The following is a 13,576-nucleotide window of genomic DNA, read 5'->3' as shown; positions in this document are numbered from 1 at the left end:
ATACTTTTTTTATGAACCATTTTCCTGTAGGTTTTCTTTTACTGTATGTTCTGCCTCTAATTACATTGCAAATTTACATACACATTTATATTTCTTATATATATTCTTTTTTTTCCCTTTATTTTATTTTATTTTTTTTAAAGTTGTAGATTTACAATTTTTTGTGCTTTGGTTTCAATTATACAATGATCAGATACCCATCCCTCCACCAGTGCCCATTTTCCACCACCATGGATAATATCCCTCCCACCCCCATCCCCCCATCCCCCCTGTCTCTGTGGCAGGGCAATCCCCTGTGTTCTCTCTCTCCTTTTGGGTGTTGTGGTCTGCAAAAGAGGCATTGAGTGGCAAACATGTTCAGTCCATAGTCTACTTTCGACATGCATCTCCCCTCCTGGGAGGATCCTCCAAACATACTTTATTTGGTGCTCCCTTCTCTATCTGAACTGCCCTTTCCACTAGGATACCTGGCTGGCCTCTAAGTTATGGAGTAATCCTCCTGGTGCTGATCTCAGCTATTCTTGGGTATTAATCTCATACTTTGTTACTTTATATCCCCCAGATGAATGCAATCTTTCTATGTCTATCCCTCTCTTTCTGACTCATTTCGCTTAGCATGATACTTTCCATATTGTACCACTTGTATGTAAATTTCATGACTTCATCTTTTCTAAGAGCTACATAGTACTCCATTGTGTAGATGTACCAAAGTTTCTTTAACCAGTCATCTGTTCTTGGGCATTCAGGTTTCTTCCAGTTTCTGGCTATTGTAAAGAGCGCTGCAATGAACAAACAAGTGCAGATGTCACTTCGACTGTACATTTTTGCCTCTCTGGGATATATTCCCAGGAGTGGTATTGCTGGGTCAAATGGGAGCTCAATTTCTAATTTTTTGAGAATCGTCCATACTGTTTTCCAGAAGGGCTGAACCAGTGGACATTCCCACCAACAGTGAAGGAGTGTCCCTTTCTCGCCACATCCACGCCAGCATCGGTTGCTTTTGTTCTTTTGGATGTGGGCCAGTCTCTGAGGTGTGAGATGGTATCTCATTGTGGTTTTGATCTGCATCTCCCTGATGATTAATGATGTAGAGCATTTTCTCATGTGCTTTTTTGCCATTCGGATTTCTTCTTTGAGAAAGTTTCTGTTCATTTCATTGCCCCATTTTTGGATGGGGTTGGATGTTTTCTTCTTGTGGAGTTTAACCAGTATTCTGTATATCCTAGATATCAACCCCTTGTCAGATGTGTATTCGGTGAATATCCTTTCCCATTCTGTAGACTGTCTTTGTATTTTGGTCACTGTTTCTTTGGAGGTGCAGAAGCTTCTTAGTTTAAGATAGTCCCATTTATCTATCTCTGTTTTCACTTGCTCGGCCAGTGGCGTGGCATCTTTGAAGATACCATATGATCATATCAATAGATGCAGAGAAAGCATTTGATAAGATCCAGCACCCCTTTATGATGAAAACCCTAGCCAAAATGGGTATAGAGGGGACCTTCCTCAACATAATTAAAGCCATCTACCACAAGCCTACAGCAAGCATCATCCTCAATGGGGAAAAACTGAGAGCCTTCCCTCTAAGATCAGGGACGAGACAGGGATGCCCACTATCTCCACTGCTGTTCAATATAGTACTGGAAGTACTTGCAATAGCGATTAGGCAGGAAAAAGATATTAAGGGCATACAGGTAGGAAAGGAAGAAATCAAGCTCTCACTATTCGCAGATGATATGATACTCTACTTAGAGAACCCAATAACTTCCACCAAAAAACTCCTAGAAACAATAGACTCGTATAGTAAAGTTGCAGGTTATAAAATCAATACCCAAAAGTCCATGGCTTTCCTATACGCAAACAGTGAGAGAGAAGAAAGCAACATGAAAAAAACAATCCCATTCACAATTGTGCCCCAGAAAATCAAGTACCTAGGAATCAGCTTAACTAAGGAAGTAAAGGACCTGTACAAAGAAAACTACAAAACGCTACTTCAGGAAATAAAAGAGGACATGAGGAAATGGAAAGATATCCCCTACTCATGGGTCGGGAGACTTAACATTGTCAAAATGGCAATACTACCGAAAGCATTGTATAAATTCAATGCAATCCCTATAAGGATACCCATGACATTCTTCAAAGAAATGGAGCAAACACTCTTGAAATTTATATGGAACAATAAGCCCCCACGAATAGCTAAAGCAATTCTTGGGAAAAAGAAAATGGGAGGAATCAACCTCCCTAACTTCAAATTGTACTACAAAGCAGTAATAATTAAAACAGCATGGTACTGGAACAAAGGCAGAACTGCAGACCAATGGAACAGGGTTGAATACACTGACATCTCTCCTCAATCATATGCTCATCTAATCTTTGATAAAGGTGCAAGTAATGTGAAGTGGAGTAAGGAAAGTCTCTTTAATAAATTGTGTTGGCATCACTGGACGGCTACATGCAAAAAAATAGGCTCAGAACTCTGCCTAACACCATGTACAAAAGTAAGATCAAAATGGATTAAAGACCTCAACATCAGACCAGAAACCATAAGGTACATTGAAGATAAAGTTGGCAGTACCTGTTTTAATAGCTGAGACAGTTCAGGGCCAGAGCAATGGTGCAATGAGTGGGGCACTTGCCTTGTGTATGGCTAACCCAGATGTGATCCCCAGCCCCCTATATGGCTTTAGCCCACCAGGAGTGATCCCTAAGCACAGTCAGGGGCAAGCACTGAGCACTACCTGGTGTGACCCAAAAACCAAATTAAAAAAAAAAAGGGAAAGTTCAAGCTAGAAACATTTTTCACACAATGTATTTAGAAGTAAAACTGATCAGTATTAATAACATTTTGGGTAATATATATATATATACATATATACACATGTATATATGTATATATATAACATATATACATGTATATACATATATACATATATTATACATACACACATATATTATATACATATACATGCATATTACATATTACATATATATATATACATATATATGGGCTGGAGCGATAGCACAGCGGTAGGGCGTTCGCCTTACAAGCGGCCAACGTGGCTGACCTGAGTTCAATTCCTCCGCCCCTCTCGGAGAGCCCAGCAAGCTACTGAGAGTATTCAATATGCCAAACACAGTAACAACAAAGTCTCCAATGGAGACGTTATTGGGCCCGCTCGAGCAAATCGACAATCAACGGGAGGGCCTTTACCTTTATATACACACAGGTGTATATATGTATATATATATATATATATATATATATATATATGCTTTATATACAATATAGGGCTGAAGCGATAGCACAGCGGGTAGGGAGTCTGCCTTACATGCGAATGACCTGGGTTCGATTCCACCATCCCTCTCAGAGAGCCTGGCAAGCTATGGAGAGTATCTCACCCACACGGCAAAGCCTGGAAAGCTACCCATGACGTATTCAATATGCCAAAAATTGTAACAAGTCTCACAATTTGTTGTGAGATGTTACTAGTGCCTGCTCTAGCAAATTGATGACCAAAGGGAGGACAGTGTTTGGCTCTTCACATGCTACCTGTCTGAATGCAAAGTTACATCCCAATGGAAAACCAGCAGGACTGTACTACTGTACAAGAAGGGAGACATCACAACATTGGCAACTATTGGCCTATCTGCCTGTTGTCTGTCATCTACAAGCTGTTCACTCGAGTCATCCTGAATAAGATTGGCAGAACACTAGATGAAGGACAACCATGCGAGCAAGCCAGTTTCTGAAAAGGATTTAGCACAATCGACCATATTCATACGATAACCAAGCTCACTGAGGTTTCTCGGGAGTTCAAGATGTCGCTCTGTCTAACATTCATTGATTTAAAGAAGGCCTTTGATGCTGTTGAGACTGAAGCGGTCATTGAGGCCCTAGTCAAACAGGGTGTTCGAATTCAATACATCAGGATCATTCCTGAGCTGTATTGCGGATTCACTACCAGGATCTCACCATTCTACAAAGAAGTAATCATCGATATATATATATATAACTGGAGCGATATATATATATATATATATATATATATATATATATATATATATATATAACTGGAGCGATAGCACAGAGGGTAGGGCATTTGCTTTACATGCAGCCTACCAGGCTGGCTCAGGTTAGATTCCTCCGTCCTTATTGGAGAGCCAGGCAAGCTACTGAAAGTATCTTGCCCGCACGGCAAAGTCTGGCAGCCCCCCATGATGTATTCAATATGCCAAACATAGTAACAACAAGTCTCACTTTGGAGACATTACTGAGCCTGCTCAAGCAAATCAATGAACAACAGGAGGACAGTGACAGTGACAGTCATCAGCGAAGTGGAGGTGGTGTAGTTGCTGACCATCTATCTTCACTCCCATTCCTTCCTATTCCAGTTGTTGCATGACGTTCTCGAGGGTGGCACTGAAGAGTTTCTGTAAAATAATATCACCCTGCCGAACCTCTCTCTTGACATCAATGATCACCTCCCTTTAGAATGGTGATATCCTGGTAGTGAATCCATAATACAGCTCAGGAATGATTCTGATGTATAGAATTTGAACACCCTGTTTAGCTAGGACCTCAATGACCACTTCAGTCTCAACAGAATCAAAGGCCTTCTTTAAATCAATGAATGTTAGACAGAGCGACATCTTGAACTCCCAAGAAACCTCAATGAGCTTGGTTATCGTATGGATATGGTCGATTGTGCTAAATCCTTTTCAGAAGCTGGCTTGCTCGCATGGCTGTCCTTCATCTAGTGTTCTGCCAATCCTATTCATGATGACTCGAGTGAACAGCTTGTAGATGGTAGACAACAGGCAGATAGGCCGACAGTTCCCAATGTCGTGATGTCTACCTTCTTGTACAGTAGTACAGTCCTGCTGGTTTTCCATTGGGACGTAACTTTGCATTCACACAGGTAGCGTGTGAAGAGCCGAGCCAGTGTATTGATGAGTACTGACGGCAGGTTCTTCAGGTGTTCGGGTCTGACCTTGTCTGGGCCAGATCCTGTTCATTTCTTTACCGACGAAATGGCATGTTGGATTTAGGAAGGGTATGTGGGTGGAATTTGGTATATGGGCAGGTGGATGTGGCTATTGAAGAGATCCGAGTAGAAATCATGGATAATCTTCTCCATTGCCCTTCTGGAAGATGTGATAGATCCATCAGGACGTCGGAGGGTAGTCATCTTGGTCTCGTAGTTGGTGAAGGACAGGCGGGTGTTGCGAATGCTTTTCCCAGCTTCTGCAGCATCTGCCAGCACTGCTGCTCTTCTCTCTTTGAGGTCTTCCTTTATCGTTTCTCTACACTGCTTTGCGAGCTCAGATGTTTGCTTGTGGTTGCCTGAGGCATGCACCAAGCCACGTTGGTGAATAAGCTCAAGAGTGTTCGAAGACAGACGTTTTATTGTGGCTATCTCTCTCTTGGCATTCCTTGCACAATCATGGAGGTGCTGAACCAGTCGATTGTATTCCTCGTCAATGTTGTCAGTGAGGGCATCTTCCCATGTTGCAGAAATAGTGCCAAAGAGCTCCCAGTTGGTGGTCGTTCTGAGAGTTCTCTTCTTAAACTTTGCAGCCCTTTCTCCCCGCTCTGTGAAGTTGAAGTTTGCACTAAGGAGACAGTGGTCTGATCCCATTGGTCATTTTGCGACACCAGCGACATCAGTCACGCAAGACTGTTGATTGAATATGATGACCACCTCAGTATATGCAATATAATTATAAATATATCATATATAAGCATATATGCATATTTACACAAGGAAATGCAATAATTTCAGGAGCATTGCATATTACTTGAGGTGTACGGTATCAAAGAGGTATTTGGATTACCTGCTGATATCTCTCATTTCCTCTAATCCCTCCTCTCCTTGTATCTGTTTCCTACTATTACAAGAGACCATAAAGGGGAGGGCTCAAAACAATATAAATTAACTATCTAGGATCAGAGCACTTCAGGGTGTGGCTCAAAAAAGAAGGAGGAGGAGGAGAAGGAGAAACAGAAGAGGAAGGAGGAGGAGGAGGAAGATAAAAGAAAAGAGGAGGAGGAGGAGATGATTTGAGACCCACCAAAATCTGAAGTGATCATGTTTCTCCTTAATTGCATATGCAAATACTATTTTTCTAAATGTGATTGCACATAGATACTGTGCATTAGGTCATGGGCATATACAAATCACCATTCAATCCATTAGTCATTAAATTTTTTTTTCCCATGAAGAAACCAATGTTTGGAAAATTCATGTAATTCAGTTAATATTACATATATAGAAATTAAATCTAAATTAACTTCTTACCAAAATGATACTTTTTCTCTCAAACTCTTCCAGTTTCAGGCATGTCTTGAATAAGAATTTAGATACCAGAGTCAATCATGTACTCTTCTCGTCCAGGCTCGACTGCCGTCATTCCAATGCCTCTCCATGGAAATCACCTACACCCCAAGCTGGTGGTAGGACCCTTCTGGAGTATATGCCCCTAGATCAGTTATCACAAATGTTCCATGTGTAACCCCCAAAACAGAGCAGCAGGCCCTCTGCAGATCAGTTCTCTAATGTTATTTTCTTTTTCTTTTTTTTTTTTTTTTTGCTTTTTGATTCACACCTGGCCATGCACAGGGGTTACTCTTGGCTCTGCACTCAGGAATTATCCCTGGCGGTGCTCAGGGGACCATATGGGATGCTGGGAATAGAACCAGGGTTGGCCGCATGCAAGGAAGACACCCTACCCGCTGTGCTATTGCTCCAGCCCCTCTAATGCTATTTTCTATCAGATCTGCAGAAGTGGCAGATGATTTAAGTTGTACTTTTGTGTCATTAGCAAGACACAATTTCCCCAAAAGAAATGTAAGCAAACTTTTTTTTTATGTAGGAGTACTGCTATTTATTCAGCCACTGATTAGGCTGATTGAATTGTGCGTTAACTCCACAAACCTTTTAAAAAATAATTTTAAGGTCTATTTTCATCTTGTAAGTTTTTTTGTTATTAATATTATTACTATTATTATTATTATTTTGGCTTTTTGGGTCACACCCAGCAATGCTCAGGTATTACTCCTGGCTCTGGACTCAGGAATTACTCCTGGCGGTGCTGGGGTACCATATGGAATGCTGGGGATCTAACCCGGGTTGGCTGCATGCAAGGCACATGCCCTACCCACTGTACTATTGCTCCATCCCGAATGTTTTTTTTTCAATTAACAAAATTTTAGAAGACTCCTTTGGCTTGCTGCACATGACATATTGACCCAGATGTTCTGTGCATACAGCCTATCTGCAGATTTTAACTTCAGCCTCACTGCCATTTTTTCCTGACCTCTGCAGTGGGATTATTCCATGAAAACAAATATTTTGTTCCAAGAATAGTTTAATTTTTTCCTCCTTTTCTCTCGATGGCATTTCTTCTCTAATTCAACTTCATCAGCAATTGCACCAAATGAAATGGGGAATTGGATACATTTTTTCAAAATAAAAATTAGTGCTGTGTTGCATATTTTTAAATTATCTTAACTTTAGTCTCATTTAAACCCTGGGAGATTGATTCAGAGAAACAAGACTTTTCATAAGTCGCTGACTTCCTTGCTACTTCTTTACTCTCAGGACCACAACGTGGTCTTGTTCATGTGTTTTGCCTCTTTTCCCAAATGTGTTTTATGCTTTCAGACCTTTAACCCATTATAACTTTATTTTTGTGTACGATGAGATAGGGACTCAATTTCATTTTTACTGTGAGTATCCAATTACCCCTATACCACCTAAAGAATGGACTTTCCTTTTACATTTTATGTTCTTGGTGCCCTTACCTAAATTAAGGTCTGAATGTTTGAGGATTTGATTCTGGGATCTAATTCTATTCCACTGCTCTGCATATCTATTTTGACTCCAATCTTATACATCTATTATGTACATCTTTAATCCATTAAAGTAAATTTTTGCGCATCATGTTGAGGTTGTTATTCATTTTCATTTTTGTGTATGTGTTTAAATTATTATCCCAGTACCATTTACTAAAGAGACTTGCCTTTCTCCATTTTGTGTTCTTGGCTCTTTGTTTTTAAATATAATCTATCCTTTTAATTTGCAGTTTTTAATATACTTGCAATTATCTCTTCCCTTAACAATCATTCAGCACTTCAGGTGTTGTTCTTCAGAATATTATTTTTTTAATGATTGCCTATATAATGGTTTTGTCTTTTTGAGATTCTTTTAGAGTGTGAGCTGATAATCTTGTTTGCTTTAAATCTCCTTAGTTATCCCTAGAACTCCTCGATGTGTATACTCTTCAGGCACATAAAGCAAAAATGACTTATTTTCACTGGTTTAAATTAGGCTTTTCTTACCATAGAGTTTTATGGTATTAAAATCATGAACTCCAAAGTCAGGCAAACTTGGTTCAATTCAAAATCTTCTGCTTAGCCAAATTATTTTGACTGTGTTCTTAGATTTCCTATAAAATAGGAATGAAAGCAATACTGATTACCTCTGGATTTTTGCTGATTTAATGAGTTAGTAGTAGAATGATCATCATGCTTGGAATGTAGTAAGTACTAAACATGTATTTATTAAATGAGTGATTTTTCCCTAGGATTACTGTTGCTGTTGTATGTTGTGTATCTATCCCAAATCATCCCCCATTTATTCACTTTCCATTGCAGCATTGTAATCTTTCAAGGGATAAACAGTATATTTCTCTGCTTAAAGACATAAAGAGAGTTTAAGCTTCTAGAGATCATGGAATAAATTTTCCCAATTAGATTCCTTGCCATAAATAGCTCTAGAAGTGGGCAAAAATGTTCTTGGGCTGTGCTTTCTGAGACAATGAACAATGAAGCAGTTTAAGGCTTGAGAATGAACTTATGATGTGATTCTTACAGTTATTCACAAAGATAGAGTTCACATGATAATAGAGTTTAAACAGGGCCTGCAGCCACTGAAATTCCATTCTTACCAGAGTACAGAAACTTTCCTAAAGCCTCTTTAATGTCCTGACATCCAACTGAGTATACCAGAAAGGCAATGTGTTTGGAGTAAGGACCATGCAAAGCCTGTTAAATTGTTCTTAAAAAATTCTAATGTAAAGAGTGCTGCAATGAACAAACAAGTGCAGATGCCACTTGGACTATACTTTTTTGCCTCTCTGGGTTATATCCCAGGAGTGGTATAGTCGAAGTGACATCTGCACTTGTTTGTTCATTGCAGAACTCTTTACAATAGCCAGAATCTGGAAAAAACCTGAGTGCCTGAGAACAGATGACTGGTTAAAGAAACTTTGGTACATTTACACAATGGAGTACTATGTAGCTGTTAGAAAAGAGGAAGTCATGAAATTTACATACAAGTGGTACTACATGGAAAGTATCATGTTAAGCGAAATGAGTCAGAAAGAGAGGGATAGACATAGAAAGATTGCATTCGTCTGGGGAACATAAGGGAACAAAATAGGAGACTAACACCCAAGAATGGCCGAGATTAGTACCAGGAATTTTGCTCCATGGCTTGGAGGCCAGCCACACATGCTAGGGGAAAAGGGAGCTCAGATAGAGAAGGGAGCACCAAATAAAGGGTATTGGGAGGATCCTTCCAGGATGGGAGAAGCATGCTGAAAGTAGACTATTGACCAAACATGATTGCCACTCATTGCCTCTTTGCAAACCACAACACCCAATAGGAGAGAGAGGACAAAAGGGAATGCCCTGACACGAAGGCAGGGTGGGTTGCGGGGGATGGGAGTGGGAGGGATATGGAATCCGTTGTGGTGGAAAATGGGCACTGGTGGAGGGATGGGTATTTGATCATTGTATAATTGAAACCCAAGCACAAAAATTTGTGAGTCTACAACTGTACCTCATGGTGTCTCACTAACAAAAATTTTTTAAAAATTCTAATGCCTGTATGGAGCTAGAGAATATCGTGCTGAAAGAAGTTAGGAGGAAATGGATAGATACAGGATGATCTCTCTCATATGTGGAACTTAATTATTTAGAGAAGGGAGCAGCAAAGACGCAAAGTCAGCACAACAGGAGAACACAACTGTGTTGTGGCTTTGAGTGGGAGGGGCTTTAGTGTCCTTGGGGAGGGAGGTGTGTACACTGGTGATGGGTGTAGTATTGGAATTATGTGTATGAGAAACCACATTAAGAGTATTATAAATCACAGAACATCAATCAATTAAAATAATCCAATGTGACAATATTAATAAGATATAGTGAGAAACAGAGTTTGGAGACTGAATCCCACCAGGTGAAAACTTGAAATTTCCAGGTTTTTTGCTAATAAAGTATAAAATCAATCCTACATAAATTCTTGCATATTGGCCAGTAATTAAACTTGTTAATTTCTATAGCATATTATCCAAAATATTTGGTAGTAATCAAAATGGAAACAAAAAATGTGACTCACAGTTATGAAAAAAAGTTAATAGAAATAAAAATAACTCTCTACAAATGAACTTAATGGAAAATCATTTTATAATTTTGGTGAAACATTAAAAATAGAATTTCCATGACTAAACAATGAACTATAACCTCTTGCCTTAGAGTTTATGTAAAATTAACCTCAAACAGATTGTATATATGGAGGACAACATTCTTGCATAAGTTTTCTGAAAGCAAGTATAGGAAAGATAAAAAGAAATAACCATAAACAAAAATATTACTAAATTGAGCCCTTTCAAATTTCAAATTATATGACAAGACAAAATATTCATAGCACCTATAACAAAGCACTTGAATAAACAACACATAAAGAGCTCTTAAAGAGTACATAAAATGCTCAATAAGATAATTATCATTATTTTTAAATGGCAAATAAGAGATAAATTTTACAGGAACTGGTATTAAAATAACCCTTAATTATGCGAAAAAGATGTTCAGCATCATTGGTGATAAAGAAATGCAATTAGAAACTTTATGATACACCACTGCACACTTAATTGAATTACTAAAATTAAAAAGACATAAAGTATTGGTCTATATATGGAGGTGTAAGAACACCTAGACATTTGATGGTATAAAATGATGTCTATCTTTCTTAAAATCTGAAACTTTGACAGGTCCTCTACCATGCACATGACCACTTTTGAGAACAGTTTGTCAGTATCTATAAACATACATCCATATAAAACTAGGTTGCTAAGAAGCTATAATGTAGCAGAATGAGTTAACTTATAGTGGCTCTCTGAAACAGAATGTGACATATACATTGATAGATTCTAGTAAACAATTGGATAAATAAATGATTGTATTTCATAAAATCAAATACTACTTAACAATAAAAAGTGCTAAACTACAAATAAACAACCCTGGAGGAATTGTGCAGATACTATATTGAGTAAAAGAACAAAAAAATTGTCCTGAAAATTATATTTATATGATATTCAATTTAAGTAAAACTGATCCATAGTGATAAAAAGCGAAACAACTTTTGAGTCAGAGGAGAAGGCAAGAAAAGAGATCATTGCATAGGAGCACTAACATACTTTAGAGGAAATAAAAAATATTCTTCATCTTGACTGGATTGTGGGTCACACAAGTACCCATTTGTCAAAATTCATTTTACAAAAAATGTGTGCATTTTATTGACTGTAAATCGTATCTCAATTTAGTTTTTTAATGAGACCTTATATATACGTATATATAAACATACGTATTATATATATGTTTAAGATGTAAAAGTATATATATATATATATATATATATGACTTCTGATCCACCTCTCATCCTAATCTTTACGTATTTCATCTTAAACTTGAATTATTCTCCTTATTGGTCATTAAAGGTTTTACATATACTGTTTCCACTGCTTGATACATTTTTTGGTCTTTATTTACCTCTGGGAAAGTGCTTCCTTACAACCTTCATATTGCTTGCATGCTCTTTCTGTTTCTACAGCATGTTAGAATAATGTTCCAAAGAGAACATATCACCTTTTACTGTATGTGCTTGTTTAAATGTCTGTCTTTCCTATTACATTGGAACCTCCTTGAATACAATAACTTGCGTAGAACCCTCCCATGCATATAGCAGCCTTTGCGTATAGTTGGCATTTAATAAATCTATGTTGAGTATGTTTATGGAAAAAATAAATGAATAAGTGAGCTCATATAACATGCTAAGATTTTCAGGTAAATTCTCGTTTATTTCCAAGTTTTCTAAGTGAAATTAATTGAGGACTTCACCCTCTAAGTGAACATTGTTTTTGGTATGGTACCACATATTTTATTATTATAAGTATTTTCTCCCAAATTATATTTCTCAGAATCCACCGTTTTTGAGGAGTAGTGAATCACAAAAATGCAATTCTTGGCTATGCCTTCCTCCACTATCCAGGCCCCCCTGCTAGCCAGACCAAACATTCCATATTAACTGTGTTTTTGATTGTCTAAAGGAATTCTGTCTCATTTCAATTGTCCATCAAGATATTTTTTTAGTCTTCCTTAATTCTGAAAAGGGTTACACATTATATATCTTCCCTTTTTAAATGTTCCTTAACTTTGTGCTTATGCTCTTAAAAATAGGGTGTATATATATATATTAGACACTAAACTACACATGGAATCTAATAAAATGTCCTTTACTCACTATGCCTACTTCTCCTAGGTTTTTTGTTCTTTTTTTTGATATATAGCTTCAGAACATTTAAGAAAAAAGGTAAGTATTCTACTATTCCTATAACCCAAAGTGTCAGTGAGAAGTATTAAAGTCCCCTCTTCAAGTTGCTTAGAATTGGTGGGGACTTACAAATAAACCAATCACTCTGTATTCTTTAATGCAATAAAAGCATGATGGACACTAAATGGGAATAACGGTCTGCAATTATATGTGCGAAATACCTAGTTATTAATCTTTCCTTTAAGAGAAGCATTATTTGCCCAACTACAAAGATAACAAATACAATGATACTTTAAAAATACAGATTACTAATGATACAGTAATGTTTTCGGGACCACACAAGCCATAGACAACGAAAATCCAAGAGTATTAGATTTAAAATTTTAAGAATTATTGAGGTGCTCTTATTTACAGTACTGCTGATGACTGTTTCATACTTTCGTGCCTATATTCTTTTATATGTGCTTTTCTAACTGAAAAGAGGGAAGAAAATTCAGGATTCAAAAATGGCCCACAGTTTTCCTAGGAGTATGGCGAAGCAATTGCCTGTATTCTGACCAAGAATGCAGGTCACTGGACAGGTGTGGAAGAGAACATGCAGTTTCAGGACATTAGAAGTTTAGTATTTGGTGATGCTGAGACAGAGATCTACTCCTGTAGACCATTATATTCAGCTACTTCTGGCCCTGAGAACTATAGTTCGAAGTGCAACAGCTACAAATTTTAGATGAGGATGTGAGCACCATCAGTACCTATATAGCAGTTTGAACATCGAGTGTTTATCGAATTACCCAGAGGTATATTGAGAAAAGCTTGAATTTCTATCTTGAATTCATTTTCCTCTAGATTCTTCTTCTGAGTCTTATGTAAAAATCTCATGCGTGTACCAAGGATAAATTTAAGTTGAACCCAATCATTTATACAGTGCTGATCAAGTTAGAGTATCAGTTATGTGTTCAACAGTGGAC

The sequence above is a fragment of the Sorex fumeus genome, unplaced genomic scaffold, assembly GCF_029834395.1.
Source record: "Sorex fumeus unplaced genomic scaffold, SorFum_2.1 ptg000015l, whole genome shotgun sequence".
NCBI classification, from domain to species: Eukaryota; Metazoa; Chordata; class Mammalia; order Eulipotyphla; family Soricidae; genus Sorex; species Sorex fumeus.
Note: the sequence above shows the minus strand (reverse complement) of the source record.